Raw genomic sequence first — 24671 nt, forward strand, 5'->3', positions numbered from 1 at the left:
GACTTACCCGAAGACTTGTCCGACATTCACGACGTGTTCCACGTCTCGCAATTGAGGAAGTGCGTAAGCAACCCATAGAAACAAGTATCCCATGAAAACATTGACGTGCAGCCATACCTCACTTATCGGGAACGTCCCGTAAGAATATTAGAGGAGTCTGAAAGGAAGACCCGACAAAAGACCATCAAGTTTTTCAAAGTCCAGTGGAGCAATCATGCCGACAGGAAGCAACTTGGGAAAGAGAGGATTTTCTTCGGACAGAGCATCCCCACTTATTTAAGGATCATCTGAAATCTCGGGGACGAGATTTTTCCTAAAGGGGGTAGGTGTTGTGACACTCCAAAATTTTAATTTGGTTTTCATCAAAAACTTTGTTGGATTTTAAAAGAGAGCTTTTAAAAATTTCTTTTCCAGAAATCCTTCCTCTTAAAAACTTCCTTTCCTTTGGCAAGGATTTTCTTTTCCCTTTCAAATTTGGTGTTGAAGTTTTTGGGAGCTTTTCCTTCTGGTTGTTACCCTCTCAAACTTTTTCATTTTCATTTAAAATAAAGAAAACCTAGGAGTTTTGGGACTTCTTTCTTTTTGAATCCACCCATGGTTTTACCATGTCTCCTATAGTAAAACTTCTCAAAACCCCTCCCTCCACCTTTGGACAACCTAACTTCTCTATCTCAACAAGTCCAAACAAGTTTTTGGATTTTATTTCAATTATTTTATCTCCCAAAACATTTCTGCCAATTATTTTGAGCCTAAGTGATTTTCAAAGCAAGCGCCATTTTGCCTTTGAGTTTTTGTCCCAAACCAACTTCCCTGGATTGTCTTTAGTACCCACAACCTAGAACCATCTTGATCCACTCTTCTTCTTTTCAAAAATTTCAAATTTCACTCACTGCAAGTTTGGACCAGATTTGCCAAATTTGGTGAAATTCATATCTACACTCCTCCAAAAATTCCACCAAAAATCATGCAGCCTACTGGAGCAATGAGAAGGCCACTCCACCAAATTTCAGCTCAAGGAAAAATCCCTAGATGCCAAAAGCATTCTGTCGAACACCTGAGCTGCACTGTTCTTTGCATTTTCAGTAAAGTTCAGTAAAATTCAGTTTTACAGTGTCGTTTTCTTCAGAGTTCAGTCACAAGCTCACAGTGCGCTTGGCTCGATGCTCGCAGCCCCTCCCTCTTGTCCGGAGCTTCACACGCGTGCGTGGAGCCTTCCTGGCGTCGGTGGCGCGCTGGCCCGCCTCGCCGGCGTCTTCTGCGGCGTCGGGACCTCCCGTGGCGGCCGACAGAAGGCACACCACGGCAGAACGCCGTTCAGCGCCGCCCAAGCCATCTGGTAGCTCCGCGTGGCCGTCTCCCTTGCCAGCGCACGCGTGCAGCACCGCCGCCGTGGCCTGGCACGCGCAGGGCGCGCTCCCTGCCGCCGACGTGCCGCACGGCCGTTCCGTTGGGACAGGCCGTAAAACCCCCTCCCGTGCTGAGCTGGACCCTGGAATGGCACCACTACTCCACCTAGGCGATGCCAAGCTCCTAATTCCACTGCCCAACCGCAGCGCCACCGTAATCGCTCGCCGGACTTATCCCGTTCACGGCAACCGCCTCGGGCCGGCTATATATAACGCCCCCAAGCTCCCTCTCGCCCCCTGCACACCTCCAGCACCTCACTGGACCCCGACCAGCAACTAGAAGAGCCTCGAGGGCCCTTCTTCCTCGACTCCGGCCGCCTCGCTCCGCCTCGGCCTTCAGCTCGATTCACTCCGGTGAGGCCACCTCCGGCGCCCAAACCTCGTCCGTAGCCTTCTCTCACACCCAGTACTCTAACCCCCTCATCAATTTGGCCTTTGCAGTCCTCTCCGACGAGCTCCCTCCACGCCCGAACCGCCGTCCGCCGGAGCAAAGCTCGCCGTCGACGTGGTATTCACCGGCGACCACCACCACCCACCGTTGCGGAAGGACACGGTGAGCACGTTGGTAACCTCCGATCCCCTTACCTCGCCGTGGATCGCCTGCCGGCGACCACCGCAGCCCTCGGGCGCCGACGAGCCTCATCCCTCCCATTTGAAAGTTTAAACATGACAAGTGGGACCCGCTGTCAGCCTCTCTGTCCTTTCTAAACGAAGCGTTTTCTGAAAACCGCCTTCTGCCAAATGCGCTTTCCCTCTGGGCTGGCGTAGTTTCTGCCGAAGCGTTTTCTGTTTTTATAAGCTAGCCCCTGGAAACTTTCTGTTTCATTACAGATGAGTCCCTGGACAAAAACCTTTATAACTTTTAAACAGAATAGTATTTTTGATTGATTCTTTTTCTGTCCTCTTCAGATTTTGTCTAGTTTTTTATCATATTTATTGAAAAATATTTGGTATAAACTTTCTGTGCACCGCGTATATAAATTTGATCCCATGCTATTCGAGATTGTGATCTCCCCGTCTCAAAAGTTTTCTTGGACGATGTCTAGGGTGATTCCTAGCATCGAGAGGTAGGATGGGTGTGTACTGGTTAGCTGTGTTTTCTTCCGAAAAACCGTAAACGGAACTAGTCCTTCGTGACTACGGAAATCCGTTGGCTGTGGGAAAATTTTTGTACAAACTCTGCAGAGTCATACATTCCTTTGAATCATCTATTCCATATCCAAATTCGTATTATCTTGTCCTAAAGTGCCAGTTTGATGACAGAGACTCCGGTGAATCCCATGAGTGCTAAGTCCGGCTAAATGTTATTCCTGTGGATGGACTAACCTGTTTATTATCATGAATTGAATATTTATTATGAGTATTATTTACCTGTGAATAAAGCCTCTCTGTGATGTACCGCTCGGACGTCCGACTGTGGCATTTCTTTTAAAAGCCCTTTCTGTGATGTCGCTCAGACGTCCGACTGTGGCATTTCTTTTAAAAGCCCTTTCTGTGATGTCGCTCAGACGTCCGACTGTGGCATTTATTTTAAAGCCCTTTCTGTGATGTCGCCCCGACGTCCGACTGTGGCATTTCTTTTAAAGCCCTTTCTGTGACGTCGCCCAGACGTCCGACTGTGGCATTTCTTTTAAAGCCCTTTATGTGGTGTCGCTAAGACGCCCGACTGTGGCACCTTTTCTTTTATCTGTTCACCTTTCGTGGCGTCGCTTCAGACACCCGATCGGTTTTCATTTATGTTTTGTTGGGATTTCAGGTGGACTACCGCCGTTTCCCTTTTTACTTACTTCGTTATGCTAATTTTTGAATATACATTGGTGAATTAATCGTAACGCATTCATGCATGCATTTGTTATATCTTACGTCCGAACTGTCTTGCGAGTACTTTCAAAGTACTCACTAGCTTGTTGATTTGGCCAGATGCTGACGAAGGCGATCTCATGGATGAAGAATTCGATAGCGAGTCCGACGCCTAGAGGAATCCCAGTCAGTCTCGTGCGACCCTGGATTTGGTCACTATATTATATCCGCTTCCGCTACCAAATAAATTCATTGAGCCTCACCTTGACGCTCGATGAGATGCCAGTTTTAGAGTCATGTATCTCACTCCCCGCTGTGTTTTTCCACCACCGCCCTATCCTCGAGTCAGTAGTATGCCTCCACACCACTGTGTCATGTCCGCCATTATGTATAATTATTGGTGTGATTGTAATAATTTGGTTGAGCAACCGTAGCTCGACCCTGTAATATATTTTATGCTACTGGCTTATTGTATCAAGAAATTGTCCACCGGTAAGGAGAATTTTTCTCATACTGGACTCAAAAGATTGGTTTCTCAATAAATATTTTTATCGGAAAACCGGTCGTGACACTGATAATCCAAATGATATTTCTATGTCTGATGCTGAAACACAATCTGGTAATGAACATGAACCTAATGAAAAGATTAATAATGATGTTCATGATGATGCTCAACCTAGTAATGATAATGATGTAGAAACTGAGCCTGCTGTTGATCTTGATAACCCACAATCAAAGAATCAACGTTATGATAAAAGAGACTTTGTTGCTAGGAAACATGGTAAAGAAAGGGAACCTTGGGTTCATAAACCCATGCCTTTTCCTCCGAAACCATCCAAGAAAAAGGATGATGAGGATTTTGAGCGCTTTGCTGAAATGATTAGGCCTATCCTTTTGTGTATGCGATTAACTGATGTGCTCAAAACAAATCCTTATGCTAAATATATGAAGGATATCATTACTAATAAAAGAAAGATACCAGAAGCTGAAATTTCCACCATGCTTGCTAATTATACTTTTAAGGGTGGAATACCAAAGAAACTTGGAGACCCCGGAGTACCTAATATACCTTGCTCCATTAAAAGAAATTATATTAAAACTCCTTTATGTGATCTTGGAGCTGGTGTTAGTGTTATGCCTCTCTCTTTATATCATAGACTTAACTTGAATAAGCTGACACCTACTGAAATATCTTTGCAAATGGCTGATAAATCAACTGCTATACCTGTCGGTATTTGTGAGGATGTGTCTGTTGTGGTTGCAAACGTTACTATTTTAACGGACTTTGTTATTCTTGATATTCCCGAGGATGATAGTATGTCTATTATTCTTGGAAGACCTTTTCTTAATACTGCAGGGGCTGTTATTGATTTCAACAAAGGCAATGTCACTTTTCATGTTAATGGTAATGAGCATACGGTACACTTTCCGAGGAAACAACCTCAAGTTCATAGTATCAACTCTATTGGAAAAATTCCATCGATTATATTTGGAGGTTTTGAATTTCCTCTTCCTACTGTCAAGAAGAAATATGATATTCTTATTATTGGGGATGTGCATATCCCCGTTGAGGTAACTTAGTGTTATTCGAAATTTCTCCGGTTTCATGATTATCGGAATGAGTTTGTTAACAAGACCTGATCAACCTTGTTAGTGGATTCTTTTTGATGAGCATGAGATGGATGAAACTAGAAGCACAAACTTCTGTACCCCACTTTTACTTTCTGTTATTTATATTAAATAAAGTAAAATTAGTATTTTTCTGTCTGTTTCCTGACTTACCCGTGCAATATAAAAATATCCTGAAAATAAAAGTCCTCAGAATGACATGCCAATTTAATATGATTTTTTCAGGAATATTTGAGGATTTACTGTGCAAAAATTACCGCGGGAGGAGCTGCCACCTGGCCACGAGGGTGGTGGGCGCCCCCCCCCCTAGGGCACGCCCCCTGCCTCGTGGGCCCACGGTGGCCCTCCTCCACTTATCCCAGCACCCATCTTCTTCCTCTGTCTCACACAAACCCGAAAAACCAACTCAAGCACGAGTTCCGTCCACTTTTGCTATGATTTTCGTTCTCCTTTCTCAAAGCACCTCTCGCAAAACTGCTTGGGGAGATTGTTCCTTGGTATGTGACTCCTCCATTGGTCCAATTAGCTTTTGTTCTAGTGCTTTATTCTTTGCAAATTTGTGCTGCATAGGTGACCATGTTCTTGAGCTTGCTTGTCAAATTTATATGGTTCCAAGTAGTTCTAATGCTTGATTTAGGCTCTAGGCACTTGTAGGAGTAGTTGCTATCAGTTTTATTGAAGTTGGTTCACTTTTGTTTGAAGATACTAAAAATTTCAGATTATTTCAGAAAAATAATGAGGAGATTTTTTAGGGGCTCATCGAGCCAAAGCTCGAAGGAAAAGGCACCGCAGCCTAAGTATAATTTGCCGCGCACCGTAGAGATTCGGGCGTGTGAATGGCCTTCTGAAGATTTCTTGAGAGCAGCCGGTATCTATCAAGATTTTCATGAATTGGCTCACAATGCAGGCCTCACCGCTTTCCTCCACAACCAATGCGATCAGTATCTCTTACTCACAAATACTTTTGTGCAAAACTTTCATTTTCATTCTAGGAACTCACCACCTACGGTGGAGTTTCATTTATATGATGAGCATAAGGAGATGCCACTTTATGATTTCTGTCGGATTTGTTTAGTCCCTTTTGACGGAAAGATAGAAGAACCACATCATGATGATGTGGCTGGGTTTATTGATACTATCACTGTAGGAGAAATTAGAAAGGTTTCTGATGCACGAATCACTAGCATACATTTTCCTGTTTTACGTTACTTTGCATTATTTGCTAGTCGTTGTTTAATTGGACGCGGAAACTGTGGAAACCTTAGTATCCCTGATATAATTATTATGCACCACGGTCTATACAGTGATAACACTTTTAGTATGGGCGGTATTATTGCTAGACGGTTAAGTATGAACCGTACCAAAGGCCCCGTCTTTGGAGGCGTCTATGCCACACGCCTAGCTGCACATTTTAACATACCTATTAGGCATGCTGAGTAGGAAGAAAAGGTGCTGCCACATGTTTATCTAGATCATAAAAGTATGGTGGCACATGATTTTATTGTTAAGAATAGGGCAGGAGAGCTTAAGTATCAATTGTTCTTTAACAAACATCATCCTGAGACTATTATCCTGCCTGCTCCTTCTTTGTTTAATTTTGTAGGACCCTACCTCGTTACGTGGGCTGCCGTCCAAGCTTACAAGAATCCTGCACCAGCCCTGGAACAGGAACCACAAGATGAGCCTCCATGACAATCTGTTTATTCTTGGGATCCAGAGATGACTGTCAGCCAGTGGCAGTCAGAGTCTTCTTCTTCATCACAGTATGATCCCAACTATTCCTCCTCATCACAGTACGACCCCAACAACTATTATTATGGATATCCGCCAGGCCAGCCGTGGCCATAGACCAACTTAGGCCAAAAGCCTAAGCTTGGGGGAGTACGTATTTCTCACCAACATTACATTTATGTGCACACAAACTCATTACTAGATGTCGGTGCTCATACTTTTTCACTGTAATATCCATGCTAGTTTATTTTCTTTTTCCTGCTTTCTTCTTGTGTGTTTGTTAAACCTTAAGAAAAAACAAAAAAAATTAGTAGTAGTTTATTTTTCTGATGTAGTAGTAATAATTAAAAAGAAAACCCAAAAATATTTCCCGTTCTTCTTTTGCTTGTTGGGAGCTTTCCCGTGTAAATAGTTTTATTTCTTTTCTTTTATTTGGGGGTCAGTAGGAGAAGACCATAATTAAATTGTTGAAGTGGCTCTTATATGCATTATTGTTGATTTAACCAAGAGCCCATATTGCCTTGTCTTCTCCTGTTTATTGAATGCTCGCAGATTCCAGCTTAGTCCAATGCACGTACACTCTTATTATTATTCACACCATTCGGTCATGCAAGTGAAAGGAAATTATGATGACATATGATGGACTGACTGAGATGAGAAAAGCTGGTATGAACTCGACCTCTTTTGTTTTTGTAAATATGATGAGTCCCTCGTTCTTGATTTAGATTATTATGAATAAACATGTTTGCAATGACAATTAGAGATCATAGTTGCTTGTGCCATGCTTGATTAGCTATGAGTTATAATGATTTACCTTGTGTGCCAACATGCTATTGAGATGGTTATGATGTGGTATGATGGGGTGGTATCCTCCTTTGAATGATTTAAGTGACTTGACTTGGCACATGTTCACGCATGTAGTTGAAACAAAATCAACATAGCCTTCACGATATTTATGTTTATGGTGGATTATATCCTACTCATGCTTGCATCCAATGTTTATTAATTTTAATGCATGTACGTGGTTGTTGTCTCTCTCTAGTTGGTCGCTTCCCAGTCTTTTGCTAGCCTTCACTTGTACTAAGCGGGAATACTGCTTGTGCATCCAATCCCTTAAACCCCAAAGTTATTCCAGATGAGTCCACCATACCTTCCTATATGCGGTATCTACCTGCCATTCCAAGTAAATTTGTATGTGCCAAACTCTAAACCTTCAAATAAACATTCTGTTTTGTATGCTCGAATAGCTCATGTATCAACCAAGGCTGTCCTTATCTTCTGTGTTAGGCGGGTTATTCTCAAGAGGAGTGGACTCCGCTCCTCACTCACGAGAAAATGGCTGGTCACCGGGATGCCCAGTCCCATGCTTTATGCAAACTAAATCAAAATTAATTGCAAACAAAACTCCCCCTGGGACCTGATGTATGTTGGAGGCACTCGTTGTTTCAAGCAAGCCATGGATTGGTGCTTGTTGGTGGAGGGGGAGTATAAACTTCACCATTCTGTTTGGGAACCGCCTATAATGTGTGTAGCATGGAAGATATCGCCATCTCTTAGTTGTTACGTTGATAATGAAAGTATACCGCTCAAAATACAATTTATCTCTATTTCAAAACCGAGCTCTTGCACCTCTACAAATCCATGCTTCCCTCTGCGAAGGGCCTATCCATTTACTTTTATGTTGAGTCATCACCCTCTTATTAAATAGCACTAGCTGGAGAGCACAGCCGTCATTTGCATTCATCACTGTTAATTTATATTGGGTATGACTATGATTGGATCTCTTTTACCATGAATTACAATGTCTAGTCAGTCCTTGATCTTTAAAGGTGCTCTGCATTTATGTTTTGCGGTCTCAGAAAGGGCTAGCGAGATACCATCTTGTTATATCATATTATGATTGTTTTGAGAAAGTGTTGTCATCCAAGATTTATTATTATGACTTGCTAGTTGATTATGCTATTGATATGAGTAATTATGAGACCTGAGAATTATTGCAAATATGGTTAGTTATGATCTATGCTGAAAACTTGAATGCTGGCTTGACATAGTTACAATAACAAGAGCAAACAGAGTTTGTAAAAGTTTTTCTTTCTTTCAGTTTGTCAACAGAATTGCTTGAGGACAAGCAAGGGTTTAAGCTTGGGGGAGTTGATACGTCTCCATCGTATCTACTTTTCCAAACACTTTTGCCCTTGTTTTGGACTCTAACTTGTATGATTTGAATGGAACTAACCCGGACTGACGCTGCTTTCAGCAGAATTGCCATGGTGTTGTTTTATGTGCAGAAAACAAATATTCTCGGAATGACCTGAAACTCCACGGAACATCTTAGAAAAAATAATAAAAAATCCTCGCCAAAGATGAAGACCAGGGGTCCCACACCCTTCTCATGAGGGTGGGGGGCACCCCCCCCCTAGGGCGCGCCCCCCTACCTCGTGGGCCCCCTGGATGCCCTCCGACGCCAATTCCAACTCTATATATTTGCTTTCTGAGAGAGAAAATCAGGGAGAAGAAATCATCGCGTTTTACGATACGGAGCTGCCGCCAAGCCCTAAAACCTCTTGAGGGGCTGATCTGGAGTCCGTTCGGGGCTCCGGAGAGGGGGATCCGTCGCCATCGTCATCATCAACCATCCTCCATCACCAATTTCATGATGCTCACCGCCGTGCGTGAGTAATTCCATCATAGGCTTGCTGGACGGTGATGGGTTGGATGAGATTTATCATGTAATCGAGTTAGTTTTGTTAGGGTTTGATCCCTAGTATCCACTATGTTCTGAGATTGATGTTGCTATGACTTTGCTATGCTTAATGCTTGTCACTAGGGCCCGAGTGCCATGATTTCAGATCTGAACCTATTATGTTTTCATGAATATATGTGAGTTCTTGATCCTATCTTGCAAGTCTATAGTCACCTACTATGTGTTATGATCTGGCAACCCCGAAGTGACAATAATCGGGACCACTCCCGGTGATGACCATAGTTTGAGGAGTTCATGTATTCACTATGTGCTAATGTTTTGTTCCGGTTCTCTATTAAAAGGAGGCCTTAATATCTCTTAGTTTCCAATAGGACCCCGCTGCCACGGGAGGGTAGGACAAAAGATGTCATGCAAGTTCTTTTCCATAAGCATGTATGACTATATACGGAATACATGCCTACATTATATTGATGAATTGGAGCTAGTTCTGTGTCACCCTATGTTATGACTGTTACATGATGAACCGCATTTGGCATAATTATCCATCACTGATCTGGTGCCTACGAGTTTTCCATATACTGGTTTACGCTTATTTACTTTCCCGCTGCTACTGTTACAATCACTACAAAATACCAAAAACATTAATTTTGCTATCTTCACTTTTGTTGCCGCTACCACCACTATCATATTACTTTGCTACTAAACACTTTGCTGCAGATACTAAGTTTCCAGGTGTGGTTGAATTGACAACTCAACTGCTAATACTTGAGAATATTCTTTGGCTCCCCTTGTGTCGAATCAATAAATTTGGGTTGAATACTCTACCCTCGAAAGTTGTTGCGATCCCCTATACTTGTGGGTTATCAGAGTATGGCACTTTCTGCCATAGAGAATCTCGAATGGGGCCTTGCCCGAACTCGCTTGGAAGCTATTATTGTAGGAGAACTCGGCATATGGAAGAAAATCTTCCCACTTCATACCGAAAGAAATGACACAATCCCTGAGCATATCTTCAAGGATTTGATTGACTCGCTCGACTTGTCCACTAGTTTGAGGATGGAAGGCTGTGCTGAAGCGGATGTTGGTGCCCATGGCCTTCTGGAAGGAATCCCAGAACTTAGAAGTAAAGACGCTTCCACTATCTGAAGATATCAATTGCGGGATGCCGTGCAAGGAGACAATCCTGGAGGTGTATATCTCTGCCAACTGAGCTGCTGTGATAGATTCTTTGATAGGAAGAAAATGAGTTACTTTAGTAAGCTTGTCAATGACAACAAAGATAGCACCATTTCCGCGCTTGGACTTGGGAAAACCAGTCATGAAGTCCATCTCAATATGGTCAAACTTCCATTCTGGAATAGCAAGAGGTTGGAGGAGACCAGCTGGCCATTGGTGTTCTGCTTTCACCCTTCTGTAGACATCACATTCATTCACGAATTGAGCAATTTCTCGCTTCATTCGAGTCCACCAATACGACTGCTTGAGGTCATGGTACATCTTTGTACTACTAGGATGAATGGATAGAAGGGAATTGTGCGCCTCGTTCATAATGACTTTACATAGATCACCCTTAGGAACCACAATTCGATCCTCGAAGAATAGAGTGTCTTTGTCATCAATGCGATAGCACTTGTACTTGGGTTGGCTCTTGGTGATCCCATTTTTCACCTTCTTCACCATGGCATCAAGAAGTTGTGCCTCATGAATTTGAACTTCCAAAGTAGGAGAGACTTGGAGGTTTGCTAGAAAGCCTTGAGGAACAACTTGGAGATTCAGCTTGCGGAAAGCTTCACAAAGATCCGGTTGGAAGGGCTTGAGAATTAGGCTGTTGCAGTAAGCCTTCCTGCTCAAAGAAACTACAATGACATTGGCCTTGCTTGGAGTATATTCAATACTCGGATTGTATTCCTGAATCATTTCGACCCAACGAGTCTGCCTGAGGTTGAGGTTGGGCTGAGTGAAGATGTACTTGAGGCTCTTATGATCAGTGAAGATGTCCACTTTCCTTCCCAACAAGAGATGTCTCCACGTTAATAATGCATGGACAACTACCACCAACTCGAGGTCATGAGTGGGGTAGTTCTTTTCGTTGGGCTTCAACTGGCGAGAGATATAGGCCACAACTTTCTTCTCTTGCATTAACACAGCACCTAGACCTTGCAGAGAGGCATCACAGAAAACTTCGAATGGTTTGGATTCATCAGGAGTCAAGACAGGAGCTGTGACTAACTTGTCTTTGAGGGTGTTGAAAGCCATGTCACATTCAGGCGTCCGGACATACTTAACATGTTTCTGGAGGAGGTTGGAAAGAGGCTTTGCAATCTTAGAGAAATTCTCGATGAATCTTCGACAATAGCTTGCAAGCCCAAGAAAGCTGTGTAGCTGCTTGGCATTCTGAGGCGGTTCCCAATTCACAATTGCATACGCCTTCTCAGGATTAACAGTTATGCCCTTGGCGGAGATGATATGGCCAAGGTAGAGAACCTCATCAAGCCAGAATTCACACTTGGAAAACTTCGCATAGAATTGATGCTCTCTGAGTTTGTCGAGAACCAATCTAAAATTCTTGGCATGATCCTCCTTGTTCTTAGAAAAGACCAAGATGTCATCGAGATACACCAAGACGAAATCATTTGTGTAGGGGTTGAAGATGAAGTTCATCATGCGAGAGAAAGTTGGAGGAGCATTGACAAGGCCGAAAGACATGACAGTATATCCATAAGAACCATAGTTTGTTCTGAATGTTGTCTTGGGGATATCTTGTTCATGAATGCGAATCTGATGATAACCCATACGGAGGCCAAGCTTGGAGAAAACTTGGGCACCTTTAAGTTGTTCGAAAAGCTCATTGATGTTGGGAAGTGGGTACTTGTTCTATATTGTTTTCTTGTTCAATGGACGGTAGTCGACGCAGAGTTGTTCCGTTCCATCCTTCTTCTGGACAAAAAGAACACCATAACCCCATGGAGATGAACTCGGTCTGATCAGACCCAGATGCTCTTGTTCATCGAGCTGTTTCTTCAATTCCTTCAATTCTTTTGGTCCAAGCTTGTAAGGACGTTTGCAAACAGGTTCCGTGCCAGGCTCAAGATCGATAACTGATTCAACTGGCCGGTGAGGAGGCATTCCTGGAAGCTCTTCTGGAAAGAGGTCTTGATATTCACAAACGACTAGAATCTGAGAGATGGCATTCAACTCGCCCTTCTCATTGAGAGAAAACAGCCGAATGGTTTCATCACGAGTGGAATAGATGATCACATCCTCAGAAGAGTGTGTCAATTGAATCTATCTGGCAGCACAATCAAGCTGAGCCTTGTGCTTAGAAAGCCAGTCCATGCCGAGAATTAGATCAATATCAGAGTCACCAAGAACAATTGGAGAGGACAGAAACTTATAGTCTCCAAACTGGACAGAGACATCGGGAGCAACCAAACTAGAAGTCATAAGCTTTCCCGGAGAAACAACTTGCATGACTTTGGACAAAACCTCTGTGTCAACATTGTGCTCCGATGCAAATGGGAATGACATGAAAGAATGCGATGCACCAGTATCAAAAAGAACTTTTGCAGGAATAGAGTTAACTGGAAGGTTACCCATGATCACTTCTGAAGAATCCTCTTCATGAGTTGCATTCATCATATTGACCTTGGCATGCTTGGGATTATGCTTGACCACTTCATTGCTGGCAGATCTCACAGGAGGAGGAGGCGGAAGGCGCCTTTGGTTGAAGCATTTGTTTGCATAGTGCCCTTTCTGCTGACACTTGTTGCAAGTAACCTCTAAGAGCGGACAGCGATAAGGAGCACTTGACCTTGGAGCATGAGACTGCACTTTGTTCTGATAGCATGGGTTGGGTGGGTGGTAAGATCCATTGCCACCTTTACTATTCTGCTGATAAGGCTGGCGGAACGGAGGAGGAGGAGGCAACCAGAACTTCTATTGCTTAGTAGCCACTTGAGTTGAAGAAGAAGATGGAGCTGCATCCCTGACTCTCTTCTTAGAAGCATCACACTTGATCTGAGCAGCTTCTTGCTTTAGTGCCATGTTGTAGAATTCATCATACTTGGTCGGCTCAAAAAGCACGAGAGCTAATTGCAGATCTTCTCTGAGGCCACCTCTGAATTGATAAAGCATGCTCTTCTCATCAGGGGCGTCTTGTTTAGCGAAGCGAGCGAGCCTCTAAAACAGGATGTTGTATTGGTAAACAGACATGCTGCCTTGCTTGAGATTGCGGAACTCCTCGCGCTTACTCTCAGCAACACTTTGTGGAATGTGGTGAGATTTGAAGTCTCGGCGGAAATCATCCCAGGTAATCACACGACCTCCTCTGGAATCTTTGTATTGTTGATACCACTCAGCAGCTTGGTCTTTGAGTTGGAACGAAGAAAACTTGACAAAGTCCTCAGGCCTGACATTGCTACACTCAAAATGTTTGCAGATATCCACGAGCCAGTCGTCGGCGTCTGTGGCCTTGACAGTTACTGAAGGACTTCGGCTGGTTTGCGAGGAACTGAGGGTAGCAAACTGAGGCTGATTGTTGCCTTGGACTTGATTTCCTTGGTTGCCTTGCCCTTGGTTGCGCTCTTGCAAGAGTTGCAAAAGCATCTGAGTGTTGGCGTTGGTGGCTACCATGACAGCTTGCCATGCCTCCGGAGGTGGAGGTGGTGGCGGAAGTTCCGGATTCTGACGCGTTGGAGGAGCCATCCTGAAGAGGTTGACATCCGTTAGCATCTTGAAAGACATATGTTCAAGCTAAATCAATGAATCGAAATTGCAACATATAGCCTTAACATTCGAACAAGAATGGACGAATGAATTCCGAAGTAAATTATCACACTTCCATTAAGTTGAGAAGCCACTTAGATAAAGGTAGACGAATAAATCAACAAGGTACAGATATGAACAAATAATTGGTAAGGATTACCCAATCACAAACCAAATATCTGCGGGAAGAAAAACCTAGAGCTACATGAATTCCCACCTATAAAACTCCCGAAACTTTCTGGTTATGCAATCAGGTGTTGGGGATACAGGGGAAGCATAATATCTCACCCAAAACTAGCAAATCCTACATCCAGTTGTATCCATCCTTCAACACATAACCAAGAAACCTTCGGAAATCATTTACCTCAACCTTCGAAAAGCATCCGTTATACGAGTTATGGCAATACTCCCAAACTCCCGCCCCAGTACTAGGTGGCGTCGAGGTTATCTCACCAACAACTGCATAAAGGATATTTTCGATGTCGGCGAACTCAGGTATTCCAGAACTACAACGATAAAATTGTGACGACAACATCTCGGAGCTCAACTCCCCGGGACACTGCCACAACCCCTAAATGTCAGGAGGCACCAAGAACAATGTTCTCGTCACAAAACCATCGGAACGATTCCAAGATACCCGTGTGATCCTAAAAAAATCATGAAATTTGAGGAGAGAAGAGTCAAAACTCTACGTCATGAGGCCTCACCAGAGCGACGAAGGGACTGAGGAGTAAAAAGAATCCTACTCTCCGATATATATAATCCTAAGACTTAAAACATTTTTACTAGACTCAACAACGTCAACGCTTCGATCAAGCAGGGGGCTCCTAAGTCGGGGAAGGCTCTGATTACCAACTTGTAACACCCACAATGCGGCTATATCTCCCACGTGTCGGGGCATGACTTAGAGGCATAACCGCATGGTAGGCATGTCACAAGAGGGGTAATCTTTACACATCCCATGTACTGAATAAGAAAGGGATAAAGAGTTGGCTTACAATACCACTTCACACAATACATAAATAGTCATACATCATCCAGAATACAATCAAGGTCCGACTACGGAACCAAAATAAAGAAAGACAACCCCAAATGCTAGATCCCCGATTGACCTAACTGGGCTCCTCTACTAATCATCCTAAAAAGAAACATAGTAACGGCCCGAATCCTCGTCGAACTCCCACTTGAGTTCGGTAGCGTCCCCTGCGCTGGCATCGTCGGCACCTGCATCTGTTTGGAAGAATCTGTTAGTCACGGGGACTCAACAATCTCACACCCTCGCGATCAAGACTATTTAAGCTTAAGGTAGGAAAGGGGTAGTGAGGTGGAGCTGCAGCAAAGCACTAAGCATATATGGTGACTAACTTACGCAAAATGAGAGCGAGAAGAGAAGCAAAGCACGGTCGAGAAGCTAATAGTGATCAAGAAGTGATCCTCAAGCTACTTATGTTCAAGCATAACACGAGACCGTGTTCTCTTCCCGGACTCCGCCGAAAAGAGACCATCACGGCTACACACGCGGTTGATTCATTTTAATTTAAGTTATGTGACATGTTTTCTACAACCAGATATTAACAAATTCCCATCTTCCCATAACCGCGGGCACTATTTTCGAAAGTTCAGAACCCTGCAGGGGTGTCCCAAGTTAGCCCATCACAAGATCTCACGGTCAACGAAGTATATTCCTTCTCCCAGGAAGACCCGACCAGACTCAGAATCCTGGTTACAAGACATTTCGACAATGGTAAAACAAGACCAGCAAAGCCTCCCGATGTGCCAACAAATCCCGATAGGAGTCACACGTATCTCATTCTCAGGGCACACCGGATGAGACATCCTATGAGTAAAACCAAACCTCAAGTTGCCCCGAGGTGGCCCCATAGTCTACTCGGTTCGGACCAACACTCAGAGGAGCACTGGTCCGGGCGGTTTAAAATAAAGATGACCCTTGAGTCCGTGGAACCCAAGGGAAAAAGGCTTAGGTGGCAAATGGTAAAACCAAGGTTGGGCCTTGCTGGAGGAGTTTTATTCAAGGCGAACTGTCAAGGGGTTCCCATAACACCCAACCGCGTAAGGAACGCAAAATCAAGGAACATAACACCGGTATGACGGAAACTAGGGCCGCAAGAGTGGAACAAAACACCTGGCATAAGGTTGAGCCTTGCACCCTTTACCGAGTATATAGATGCATTAAAGTAAATAAGAGATAATAATGATATCCCAACAAAATCCATGTTCCAATAGGGAACAATCTTCAACTTCACCTCAACTAGCAACGCTATAAGAGGGGCTGAGCAAAGCAGTAACATAGCCAAACAACGGTTTGCTAGGAAAGGTGGGTTAGAGGCTTGACATGGCAATATGGGAGGCATTATAAAGCAAGTGGTAGGTATCGCAGCATAGCAATAGAGCGGGCAACTAGCAAGCAAAGATAGAAGTGATTTCGAGGGTATGGTCATCTTGCCTGCAAAGTTCTCAGAGTTGTCGAAAGCTTGATCCTCATTAGCGTACTCAACAGACTCCTCGATCACGTACTCATCTCCCGTCTCTACCCAAAGCAAGAACCCAAGCAAAGGAACAACAATCAACCACGGTGCAATGCTCAATCAACATGATGCAAAACATGGCATGATATGCGAGATGTGATATGCAATGCATATGCGTGATACAGAAGGAAAAGATTGATCAAGGCATCAACTTGGCAAACCAAGTGTGCCTCTAGAAAGATGAGATGATTTCGGTCAAAATCGACATAAAGATCACCGGAATCGGATGCACGGTTTGCAAATGGCAAGCAAAACAAGAATGGCACAATTCTGCGATTAATAGCACAATGCCACCTAGAATGCAACAAGAAACTAAGCTACTGCACCCCAACATATCAACAAAGCATATGGCAGTGATATACTCAATATGCTTGGAAAAACATGAGCACTGAGCTACGGCTAAATCACACTAGAACAGGTTCAAACAAGCATGGCAAAAGTGCAAAAGATATCAGCTTCACAGACTTAGTGAAAATGCTAACATGCCAGAAATAACATCAGGAAGCCAGGTTTAGAGCAAGCAAACAACATGCTACAAGAACAGATCATAGCAAACAAAGGCATGGAATGAACCTACTCAAAGCATATAACAAAAGTCCCTTACTGATCAAGAGCCAAAAAGCCACAGAAGATATTATGGCACCCATGTAAACATAGCAAGTTTCGTTAACAGATTCAAGCATACTACCAGCAAGAAGACATGATCATAAGGCTAACCATGGCAAGAAAAAGTTTATATCATGCTTGGATCAACTACAACAACCATGGCAAAATTGATTAACATGTAAACAATCTACCAGGAACATTATATAGCAAAAGTAAAGCAAGCTTAAGTCATGCTAGGGCACTCCATAATTGCAAAAGGGGGCATGGATGGATAGAGCACAACCATATGTCCAAAACACCCTTACTGAAGATACTCAAAAAAAGCATGTATCTTACTGTAGCATCATATTTACATGGCATAAAAATAACAGCAGGGAAAGGACTTAGCAAAATCCTAAGTCCCTGAAATCAGCAATATCACGAAGGCTACTTTGCATGCTTGTTCTAGTCACCACATTGATCACAAAAATACATGGCAAGCACCCCTGTAAATATGGCATGGCATAGATCAAAACACATGTAGTGCTCATGCCCATATTATGCACACAACAAATGTGGCAAAAATGACAAATCATCATACTCTGCTAAGTAACAGGAGCTAAAAATTTATAGCACTCTTGCATCAGTGATTTGGGAATCAAGATGGACTCAAACAAGCATGCCACAATGGAACAAAATGAAGAGCACACCATGATGAACATTTTGATATATCATGCGCATGAAACGGAGCTACGGTCATGGAGTTATGGCATGATGAACAGGGGCTTAAAATTTAACAGGGAAAAGACTTAGACGAAAAATAGACCTCCAAATCTAGGGTTCCGGTGGCGCACGGATCAAGGTGGCCGGATCTTCGCCGGAAAACTCGTCAGAGAGGGAGAGGTGGCCGAAGAGGAGGTAGATCCGGGGCGGAGGAGACCGGATCCGGCCGCGGAACGGTAGGGCGGCAAGGTTCGCGGCGGCGGGCGAGGCGACCGGCATGGGTGGTGCGGTAGCGCGGAGGAGATGATGGCGGTGGGCGGTCAGCGGTCGTGAGAAGACGCCGGTGACTCAGGCGGCGGAGGGAGGAAGGCGCGAGGCGGCGGGGTTCCGCGCGGGGCGGCGGCGCCCAATCCGGGCCGGGAGGGCCTCCCGCGGGGCCTGCGGGCTTCGGCGGCGGCGGTGAAGTGGGGCGCGGCCCGGTGATGTGGCGCGCAACGATTGGGCGAGGGGACGGCAGCGGACGTGTCCGGCGCCGGGAGGACGTGTTCGGCCCGCAGAGGAAGGGGAGACTAGGGTTTAGACCAGAAATTTTGGAGAGGTGCACATATATATATATATGTAGGAGGAGGTAGGAGTGTCCAAATGGGGTGTAGTTTTCGACCACGCGATCGTGATCCGACGGCGGAGGACATGGAAGAGGTTTGGATGGGTTATTGGGCCGTTTTGGAGGGGTGTTGGGCTGCAACACACACGAGGCCTTTACGGTTCCCCGGTTAACCGTTGGAGCATCAAGCGGACTCCAAATGGCACGAAATTTGACAGGCGGTCTACCGGTGGTGTACCAAGGCCGCTTGGCAAATATCGGTCCATTCCGAGAATGTTTAACAATCACTCACAAAAAGAGACAAGAGGGGGACGCCGGTGCATGTAGGAGTGTCGGATTGCAAAACGGACAACGGGGAAAATGCTCGGATGCATGAGACGAACACTTATGCAAATGAGATGCACATGATGACATGATATGGAATGCATGACATGGAAAAAATGTAAAACGACGACAAAAACCCAACCACGAAGGGAAATCTCATAACATAGATCCGAAAATGGCAAGAGTCGGAGTACAAATATGACAAGTTACATCCGGGGTGTTACAACACTCCACCACTACGAAAGGATCTCGTCCCGAGATCTAGGACTGAAAGAACTCCGGATATTCGGAACGGAGGTGGTCCTCGCGTTCCCAGGTGGCTTCTCGGTCGGAATGGTGTGACCAGTTCACTTTCAGGAATTCGATTGACTTGTTGCGGGTCTTGCGCTCGGTTTCTTCAAGAATAGCAACGGGATACTCATGATAAGATAGGTCTTCTTGGAGATCAATCTCTTCGAAGTTGATGGTGCGGTCAGGAGTCTTGAAGCACTTGCAAAGCTGTGACACGTGAAACACGTCGTGCATATTTGCGAAGTTGGACGGAAGCTCAAGTTGATAGGCGATGTCGCCTCTTTTGCCAATGATCTTGAAAGGACCCACGTATCTAGGGGCAAGCTTCCCTTTGATACCGAAGCGACGAGTGCCTTTCATTGGAGAGACACGGAGGTAGACATGGTCTCCGCTCTCGAAAGCCAAGTCACGATGGTTGCTATCATAGTAACTCTTCTGGTGTGATTGCGTGGCTTTGAGATTTTCATGAATGACTTTGCACATTTCTTCAGCTTCTGTGATTAAGTCATTGCCAAGAAGTTGGCATTCACCAGTCTCTGACCAATTAAGAGGAGTATGGCACTTTCTGCCATAGAGAATCTCGAATGGGGCCTTGCCCGAACTCGCTTGGAAGCTATTGTTGTAGGAGAACTCGGCATATGGAAGACAATCTTCCCACTTCATACCTAAAGAAATGACACAAGCCCTGAGCATATATTCAAGGATTTGATTGACTCGCTCAACTTGTCCACTAGTTTGAGGATGGAAGGCTGCGCTGAAGCGAATGTTGGTGCCCATGGCCTTCTGGAAGGAATCCCAGAACTTAGAAGTAAAGATGCTTCCACGATCTGAAGATATCAATTGCGGGATGTCGTGCAAGGAGACAATCCTGGAGGTTTATAGCTCTGCCAACTGAGCTGCTGTGATAGATTCTTTGATAGGAAGAAAATGAGCCACTTTAGTAAGCTCGTCGATGACAACAAAGATAGCATCATTTCCGCACTTGGACTTGGGAAAACCAGTCCTGAAGTCCATCTCAATATGGTCAAACTTCCATTTTGGAATAGCAAGAGGTTGGAGGAGACTAGCTGGCCGTTGGTGTTCTGCTTTCACCCTTCTACAGACATCACATTCATTCACGAATTGAGCAATTTCTCGCTTCATTCGAGTCCACCAATACGACTGCTTGAGGTCATGGTACATCTTTGTACTACCAGGATGAATGGATAGAAGGGAATTGTGTGCCTCGTTCATAATGACTTTACGTAGATCACCCTTAGGAACCACAATTCGATCCTCAAAGAATAGAGTGTCTTTGTCATAAATGCAATAGCACTTGTACTTGGGTTGGCTCTTGGTGATCCCATTTTTCACCTTCTTCACCATGGCATCAAGAAGTTGTGCCTCACGAATTTGATCTTCCAAAGTAGGAGAGACTTAGAGGTTTGCCAGAAAGCCTTGAGGAACAACTTGGAGATTCAGCTTGCGGAAAGCTTCACAAAGATCCGGTTGGAAGGGCTTGAGAATTAGGTTGTTGCAGTAAGCCTTCCTGCTCAGAGCATCTGCAATGACATTGGCCTTGCCTGGAGTATATTCAATACTCGGATTGTATTCCTGAATCATTTCGACCCAACTAGTCTGCCTGAGGTTGAGGTTGGGCTGAGTGAATATGTACTTGAGGCTCTTATGATCAGTGAAGATATCCACTTTCCTTCCCAACAAGAGATGTCTCCACGTTAATAATGCATGGACAACTGCCACCAACTTAAGGTCATGAGTGGGGTAGTTCTTTTTGTTGGGCTTCAACTGGCGAGAGGTATAGGCCACACATTCTTCTCTTGCATTATCACAGCACTGAGACCTTGTAGGGAGGCATCATAGAAAACTTCGAATGGTTTGGATTCATCAGGAGGAGTCAAGACAGGAGTTGTGACTAACTTCTCTTCGAGGGTGTTGAAAGCCACGTCACATTCAGGCGTCCAGACATACTTGACATGTTTCTAGAGGAGGTTGGAAAGAGGCTTTGCAATCTTAGAGAAGTTCTCGACGAATCTTCGACAATAGCTTGCAAGCCCAAGAAAGCTGCGGAGCTGCTTGGCATTCTGAGGTAGTTCCCAATTCCCAATTGCAGACACCTTCTCAGGATTAATAGCTATGCCCTTGGCGGAGATGATATGGCCAAGGTAGAGAACCTCATCAAGCCAGAATTCACACTTGGAAAACTTCGCATAGAATTGATGTTCTCTGAGTTTGTCGAGAACCAATCTCAAATGCTTGGCATGATCCTCCTTGTTCTTGGAAAAGACCAAGATGTCATCGAGATACACCAGGACGAAATCATTTGTGTAGGGGTTGAAGATGAAGTTCATCATGCGAGAGAACGTTGGAGGAGCATTGACAAGGCCGAAAGACATGAAAGTACATTCATAAGAACCATAGCTTGTTCTGTATGTTGTCTTGGGGATACCTTGTTCATGAATGCGAATCTGATGATAACCCATACGGAGGTCAAGCTTGGAGAAAACTTGGGCACCTTTAAGTTGTTCGAAAAGCTCATTGATGTTGGGAAGTGGGTACTTGTTCTTTATTGTTTTCTTGTTCAATGGACGGTAGTCGACGCAGAGTCATTTCGTTCCATCCTTCTTCTAGACAAAAAGAACACCACAACCCCATGGAGATGAACTCGGTCTGATCAGACCCAGACGCTCTTGTTCATCGAGCGGTTTCTTCAATTCCTTCAATTCTTTTGGTCCAATCATGTAAGGACGTTTGCAAATAGGTTCCGTGCCAGGCTCTAGATCGATAACGGATTCAACTGGCCGGTGAGGAGGCATTCCTGGAAGCTCTTCTGGAAAGATGTCTTGATATTCACAAACGACTGGAATCTGAGAGATGGCATTCAACTCGCCCTTCTCATTGAGAGAAAACAGCCGAATGGTTTCATCACGAGTGGCATAGATGATCACATCCTCATAAGAGTGTGTCAATTGAATCTGTCTGGCACCACAATCAAGCTGAGCCTTGTGCTTAGAAACCAGTCCGTGCCGAGAATTATATCAATATCAGAGTCGCCAAGAACAATTGGAGAGGACAGAAACTTATAGTCTCAAAAATGGACAGAGACTGAAGGAAATATGCCCTAGAGGCAATAATAAAGTTATTATTTATTTCCTTATATCATGATAAATGTTTATTATTCATGCTAGAATTGTATTAACCGGAAACATGATACATGTGTGAATACATAAACAAACAGAGTGTCACTAGTATGCCTCTACTTGACTAGCTCGTTAATCAAAGATGGTTATGTTTCCTAACCATAGACATGAGTTTTCATTTGATTAACGGGATCACATCATTATGAGAATGATGTGATTGACATGACCCATTCCGTTAGCTTAGCACTTGATCATTTAGTTTGTTGCTATTGCTTTCTTCATGACTTATACATGTTCCTATGACTATGAGATTATGCAACTCCCATTTACCAGAGGAACACTTTGTGTGCTACCAAATGTCACAACGTAACTGGGTGATTATTAAGGTGCTCTACAGGTGTCTCCAAAGGTACTTGTTGGGTTGGCATATTTTGAGATTAGGATTTGCCCTCCGATTGTCGGAGAGGTATCTCTGGGCCCACTTGGTAATGCACATCACTTAAGCCTTGCAAGCATTGCAACTAATGAGTTAGTTGCGGGATGATGTATTACGAAATGAGTAAAGAGACTTGCCAGTAACGAGATTGAACTAGGTATTGAGATACCGACAATCAAATCTCGGGCAAGTAACATACCGATGACAAAGGGAACAGCGTATGTTGTTATGCGGTCTGACCGATAAAGATCTTCGTAGAATATGTGGGAGTCAATATGAGCATCCAGGTTCCGCTATTGCTTATTAACCGGAGACGTGTCTCGGTCATGTCTACATAGTTCTCGAACCCCTAGGGTCCGCACGCTTAAAGTTTCGATGACGGATATATTATGAGTTTTGATGTACCGAAGGTTGTTCGGAGTTCTGGATGTGATCACGGACATGACGAGGAGTCTCGAAATGGTCGAGACATGAAGATTGATATATTGGAAGCCTATATTTGGATATCGGAAGTGTTCCGGATGAAATCGGGATTTTACCAGAGTACCGAGGGGTTACCGGAACCCCTCGGGGGATTAATGGGCCATAGTGGGCCTTAGTGGAGAAGAGGAGAGGCGGCCAGGGCAGGGCCGCGCGCCCCTCCCCCCTAGTCCGAATAGGACAAGGAGAGGGGGCGCCCCCCTTTCCTTCCTCTCTCCCTCCTCTTTCTGCCCTTCTCCTAATCCAACAAGGAAGGAAGGCAGTCCTACTCCCGGTGGGAGTAGGACTCCTCCTGGCGCGCCTCCTCCTGGCCGGCCGCACCTCCCCCCCCCCCCCTTGCTCCTTTATATACGGGGGCGGGGGCACCCCATAGACACAACAATTGATTTGATCTTTTAGCCGTGTGCGGTTCCCCCCTCCACCATAGTCCACCTCGATAATACTGTAGCGGTGCTTAGGCGAAGCCCTGCGTCGGTAGAACATCATCATCGTCACCACATCGTCGTGCTGACGAAACTCTCCCTCAACACTCGGCTGGATCGGAGTTCGAGGGACGTCATCGGGCTGAACGTGTGCTAAACTCGGAGGTGTCGTGCGTTCGGTACTTGGTCGGTTGGATCGTGAAGACGTACGACTACATCAACCGCGTTGTGCTAACGCTTCTTCTTTCGGTCTACGTGGGTACATGGACAACACTCTCCCCTCTCGTTGCTATGCATCACCATGATCTTGCGTGTGCGTAGGAAATTTTTTGAAATTACTACGTTCCCCAACAGTGGCATCCGAGCCTGGTTTTATGCGTAGATGTCATATGCACGAGTAGAACACAAGTGAGTTGTGGGAGATATAAGTCATACTGCTTACCAGCTTGTCATACTTTGGTTCAGCAGTATTGTTGGATGAAGCGGCCCGGACCGACATTACGCGTACGCTTACGCGAGACTAGTTCTACCAACGTGCTTTGCACACAGGTGGCTGGCGGGTGTCAGTTTCTCCAACTTTAGTTGAACCGAGTGTGGCTACGCCCGGTCCTTGCGAAGGTTAAAACAGCACCAACTTGACAAACTATCGTTGTGGTTTTGATGCGTAGGTAAGAACGGTTCTTGCTCAGCCCGTAGCAGCCACGTAAAAACTTGCAACAACAAAGTAGAGGACGTCTAACTTGTTTTTGCAGGGCATGTTGTGATGTGATATGGTCAAAGCATGATGCTAAATTTTATTGTATGAGATGATCATGTTTTGTAACCAAGTTATTGGCAACTAGCAGGACCCATATGGTTGTCGCTTTATTGAATGCAATGCAATTGCCCTGTAATGCTTTACTTTATCACTAAGCGGTAGCGATAGTCTTAGAAGCATAAGATTGGCGAGACGACAACGATACTACGATGGAGATCAAGGTGTCGCGCCGGTGACGATGGTGATCATGACGGTGCTTCGAAGATGAAGATCACAAGCACAAGATGATGATGGCCATATCATATCACTTATATTGATTGCATGTGATGTTT

Source organism: Triticum urartu, chromosome 6 (assembly GCF_003073215.2).
Source record: "Triticum urartu cultivar G1812 chromosome 6, Tu2.1, whole genome shotgun sequence".
In the NCBI taxonomy this organism is placed as follows: Eukaryota; Viridiplantae; Streptophyta; class Magnoliopsida; order Poales; family Poaceae; genus Triticum; species Triticum urartu.